General features: G+C 37.8%; 1 pseudogene; it reads right to left on the reverse strand.

Annotated features, from left to right (window-relative positions):
- Positions 1-739: 739 nt before the first annotated feature.
- Positions 740-5,969, reverse strand: part of LOC102487381 (spermine synthase-like) — a 58,621-nt pseudogene continuing 53,391 nt past the window's right edge.

Below are 5,969 nucleotides of genomic sequence, written 5' to 3' on the forward strand. Positions count from 1 at the left end.
TTCTTCTCTAAACATAATTCCTTTTTTGCTTTTGTTCCGTTTTACTTTGTTTGTTTACTAATTTGTCAGAGGGTGAGTGAGCTTGTCAGAGAGAGACACAGGGAGATGAAAGAGGATTTTGAGTATGCATGCACACACACCCAGCATGTTTTTCAAGCCACTGGGTCCAGGACTAGATCTACTCAGTCAGTCATGCGGCATCCAACTCCCTTAGCCACCAGTCCACAGGCTGGTCCCAGAATTCTTTTTTTTTTTTTAACTTTTTGTAATTTTAACTGAAGCATTGCTATTCATTTTTTCAACTCTTTCTTATAATCACCAAATTTTAACACCTAAGACAATTTTGGGAAAAAGAACCACCACCAAGAACTCTCCTTCAGAACAAAACAATGGTGATCATTCCTTGAAATATCCAAATTGAAGGTCTACCAAAACCAAAGCAAACAAACAAAAATAGCCCACACAGATATAAAGTAATAAAAATCACATTCTAGGGGGTCAGTGCATTTAGCAGTCTTCACTGTGTCATCCTATCATACTTAAGCTGACTTTCAAAAATATAACATTCCAGCTCATCAAAATATACAGTTTCAATATGCTTTTTTAAATGAAAAATAATAATTAGAAAAGGAAAACTGTAAGGAATTCAGTCAATTGCCTGATTCATTTCAATGTCATATACAGCACATGGAAGTCAGGAAGGCTATTTGCAGCACACATGAGTACAGGAATTTCATCTTCAAGGTTTAGCTTTCTTCCAAACAGCATAAAATACCCACAATTCTGATGTCCTTTGAGAATGCCACAGGAAAATACAGGTACCTGAGCTGTTCTTCATAGAGTAACAGTGCTTCTGTCAAATTGTTACACAGTTCCCCTGTGTAAAATACTTCTCATGCTATTTCAATATCTTCATTGAGAGAATCAGTCTGAGAAAATCCATGTGGAATCTGCTTCCAGAAATGTGGAGATTGGAATAGTTGTCAAGTCACTCAACACACAATCAAACTCTTCTTCTTTATTTATTTATTTATTTTGCAGGGGGAGATATTTTTGGTATAGGGCTCATGCACTCACCAGAGAGACAAGAGAGAGACAGAAAGTGAGAAATCATTCCTCCATGGGAGATGGCCACACTGCAATCCCTTCTCCTCCTGGGGTTTTGACCATGCACACACACACACACACACCTGGTGTGAGTCTCAAGTTGCCAAGTGAGGGACTTGAACCATGGCCACCCAGTGGGAGTCCAGTGCTTTAACCACTAGGCCACCCGCTGGCCCCAAAATGCTCCCTTCTTTGGTATACCTCTTGGGTATTAGGATAGTCTTCTATTAGAACCTGATAACAGTTTCCCTTAAGACTGTCTGAAATGTCACCACACATTTCTTGCATGTATTTCTTACAACCATCAATCACTACTTGATCATCCCTATCATAGTGACTCACTCTGGTTACAGTCTGACTATTTTACATACTATGCCACCATCTCCACCTTCCAGAATCAGCACATCCTTGCTAGTGTAATCTCCTTTGCCACTGCCTATGATGGCCCAGGTATACGCCAATCGCTTTCTGCCAAATTAACATCCCCACTGAGAATGAGAATAGTCCCATATTGCTTTGGATGTGGTATTTTGATGTTCTGATGAGGTGAATCTTCATCTCACAGCACTTCATCTACATCATACTCAACAAAGTTCCCATCAGTGGTGAGCCAGTATCTGTCCACGGTCCCTCCTCAAAGAAGGGATGGTAATTGCTTCTCTCCCCTAGTACTGACTGTACTGATTCCATCTTTTATTTCTTTCTTTCTTCTACTTTGTTCAAAAGGGCTATTGATTTTTTTCTTTCTCCCATACATACACCAGTGCATATGGGAAAATTCTCAAACTGGCAAAGATACCATTCTAGTTGGTATAGATTGCTCAGAAGTGGTAGTCCTGCCAGGTATGCACGACTCCACCGTCCCCTGCTTCTAGAAATGACGAAAGGCCTTTTAGATGGTCTTAGCATCGGCTTTGGTACTGAGCATCAAGTCAGGCCTTGGGAAACTGGGGGGCTGCCTCGTATATCAGGCTGTAGTTGGTGGGAAGTGCTCTGCCCTGGCAATTTTTTGTCATTAATAACAAATTCAAACACTGGAATCTTCTCTTCTCTAATTCAACTTCCTCATTCTTCCTTGGTTACACTAACACTTAACTGCTCTTCTAAAAATTTAAAATCTTAAATGTGAAATATAAGGATCCAAACATAAGATTTGGTAAAATAATCATAATGTTACTATCATTAAAATGCCTTAGGTTCTTAAACTATGAGCATATATATGATTCTTTGTATTTTTGAACATGCAGTAGAGTCACTGAATGCACTCTGAATATCCATGATTCATCCAACATTTCCCAGCCTCCCTTGCACCAAGTCCTGGCCAATGAAATGTCAGAAGTGGCAAGTGACATTTCTGGTCTAGAAGGTAGTACAGAGCCCCATTAGACTGTATAGTTCTCTCTTCCCCTGCCACAGACATTTTCAAATCCATGTATCCTAGATGGCATTGCTAAAGCCTCATTCAACTTTATGTGATATATATATATATTGAGTGAAAATAGCTTTGCTTAAGTCACTGAGATTTGTGAGTTATGAAGAAACTTCCAAAAAATTCATGAAAAAAACAGAATGAAGCCACAAATTTATTTTGACTTAAAAATGTTTAAATCATGCATAGTTTATTCATAATATACATTTTCTGTGAACTTTCTGAAGACCTCTTTTACTTTGTCATCCCAGAGTAGCTTATTCTAGCTACATTCCTTCACTTTCTTTTTTTCCCTCTTATTTAAGAAATACAGCAATCACACAATGTTCTATGAAGCTGACTCACATGGGAGGGTTCCATGTTCACATTCAAAGACCTCTCTGAACACACTGATTGCATGTGTGCCCAAGGTCCAGGGCTAGCTGGGTCTGAGGCCAGAGGGTGGGGGAAACCATGGCATCAAGATTCTATTAGAGGTGCCTTCCTCTCTGTTTCTCCTTTTCTCTCTGTCTCTCTCACTCATGGAAAAAAATAAAATGAACTCAAAAGAGGGAGAGAGAGAGAGAGACACCCAGCCTCAGTGGCACAGGTGGCAGAGTACTGAACTACAGTGCTAGAAGCCACATGGCCAACTATGGGTTCAGATTCCATATCAGCATCAAACACTCTGGTCTGCACCCAAGATCCCCACTATCTGGAGGACTGGGAGAAAGAAGATCATGGTGTGATGAGACCCTGTCAAGAGTATCAATCTCATTCTCTCTTGTCTCTATTTTTCTCCCACTTGTTCTATCAAAAGAAAGAAAGAAATAGAATAAATTGAGCTTTTTAAAAAAAAAAAAAAGAAGAAGAAGAAGAGAAGAAAAGAAAAGAAAAGAAAAGAAAAGAAAAGAAAAGAAAAGAAAAGAAAAATATTTTATGAGTGTTGGGAAAAAGAATGCAAAATTTCCAATAAGGCAGAGGTCAGCTGCATGCTGTTCAATGACATACTACAGTAATGGCTCTTAGGTGTGGTACTTGCATCACTAGTATCAGCATCACCTGAGAACCTTGTAAGACATGCTGACCTCACCACCACAGACTTACTGAAACTAGGGCTGGAACCAGAAGTCTTGTTTCAACAAGTCCTTTGAGTGAGTCCAATGCATGCTAAAGTGTAGAAACCAACGTACTAAACACAATGTCTAATAACCTTACTCGCTACTTACTACTGATGAGGATTTGGATTCAACGAAGTTATGAGTTACTTGTGTTAATATTTGCATGAGTGCAAATAATTTCCTCATTGCAAAAATGATCCCAACACTCTTACAGTTCTAAAGATATTAATTAAATTTTTAAATTTAGATCATCACCCTTATGCCAACATTCTTTATTATCTATAAATTCTCAATATCCTCATTTTTCCCACAAATCAGTTTTGTTGTGTTCATCAATGAATTATATATTTTTGATGTACAAGGGAACTTCAAAAAGGCTGTGCAAAATGGAATTAAAGTATAAATTAATTTTGATGCCAAAAAAACTTGAAATCCAGGGGGTTTTTTATAATACACATTTCCCTTGAACTTTTTCAAGAACTCTTGTTCTTTATATGTTTGTATATGTCAAATTTTAGCTATTTAGAAAATATACTTCAATAATAACTTGAGTGATCAATGTGAATATGTTAGAACTTTCCAGATCTATACACTATAAGAAGAATAAAAGTGAAACTATGAAATAATTGCTTTCAGAGATTCTGCTTAACCCCTGAGAAAGTCTACTTAAAAAAAAATACAGAATCGGGACCACTAGGTGGCATGGTGGTTAAGGTGCTGGACACTCCCACATGGCTTACCACAGTTCGAGTCCTGGATCTGGTGGCTTGCTTTCTCACTTTCTCTCTCTCTCTCTCTCTCTCTCTCTCTCTCTCTCTCTGTGTGTGTGTGTGTGTGTGTGTGTGTGTGTGTGTGTCTAGTCAAATTAAAATAAAATAAATGAATAAATAAAATTAAAAAAAAAAACACAGAACCAGCTAGCTACATACACTTTGGGGAATTATATTTTTACATAGATATATTTCCAAAACATTTAAAATAATGGAGCTGGCAGGTGGCATGATGGTTAAGGTGGCTGGACTTCTACATGGCTGACCACTGTTTGAGTCCCAATCCTGGCGGCTTGCTTTCTCACTTTCCCTCTCCCTCTCTGGTCAACTTTAAAAATAATAATAATAACATAACGGTAATGAGTAATTTTTTAAATACTTAAAATAAATCTGGATTATGTAAATATGAAAAATCTGCCTAAGAACATGAAGACCTTACAAGATCATTAATAAAAGAAAAAGTCAACATTTTCTGGCTCAGTACTGTTAATTATGAGGCCTGATAATTTCTTTCTGCCTATGCTGTGAGACTACCCTGTGCATTGTAGAATGTCTAGCAGACCCCTGGCCTCTACCCACTAGATGGTGGTAGCAACCCTATCTTAGTCCATTCATGCTGCTATAACAAAATACTTGAGACTAGGCCGTCTATAAACAACGTCAATTTATTTCCTACAGCTCTGAAGGCTAGAGAGCCTAATATCAATATAATGTACCCAGCAGATTTGGTGTCTGCTAAGAGCTACTCTCTGCTTTATTAGAGCCTTGTTGCTATGTCCTCTCAAGGCAGAAGTGTAAGTGAGCTTAGCTAATTCCCTTCAGCCCTTTTATAAGGTTGCTAATCCTGTTCATGAGGGCTCCACCCTTGTGACTGAATCACCTCCTAAACAGCCCACTTACTACTGTTGCATTGGAGATTAAGTTTCAGCATGAATGTTAGACACACTCAAATCTGAGCAAACTCCTTTCTATTGTGACAACCAAAAATGTCCTTAGACACTGCCCAATGTACAGTGGGGAGAGGGTAGAACCCATCACTCCTAGTTGAGACCCAATGGGTTAGAAGAATGTTCAAAGGGTAAAAGAAGATGCTTTTGAAATTACAATGATAAATTTCTACTGACTTTTCATATAATAATCTTATTATGCTATATCTTTTCACTTCTATCATTTTCTTATTTAGTCATCCTAACATTAGAAACTACTCCCAAAATTCTAAATTGCTGTAAGAAAAGGTAAAGGCATAAAAAAGAAGAAGACTATAATCCAAAAACAACAAGAATAAGAATGGATAAACAAGAGTTTAAGACAAATAGAAAGTAAAAGACTAGGAACTACCAGTGTTATAAAGGTACAACTTTATTAACTCTCTCCCTCTGGAAGAAATTAACAAAGCAATACTACTGTGGAAGAAACAGTACTACTTATTCAATATTCCATTTGCTCCCCCATATTTCCAGTCTTCCTTATAGCTGGATTGAGCCATGAAATTAGTTCTGGCCATTAAAATATGAGAAGTAAAATATGGCACCTCCAGGCTGAAGTAACGAGATGCCCAAGAGA

The sequence above is a fragment of the Tupaia chinensis genome, unplaced genomic scaffold (assembly GCF_000334495.1).
Source record: "Tupaia chinensis unplaced genomic scaffold, TupChi_1.0 Scaffold000187_1, whole genome shotgun sequence".
Classification (NCBI taxonomy): Eukaryota; Metazoa; Chordata; class Mammalia; order Scandentia; family Tupaiidae; genus Tupaia; species Tupaia belangeri.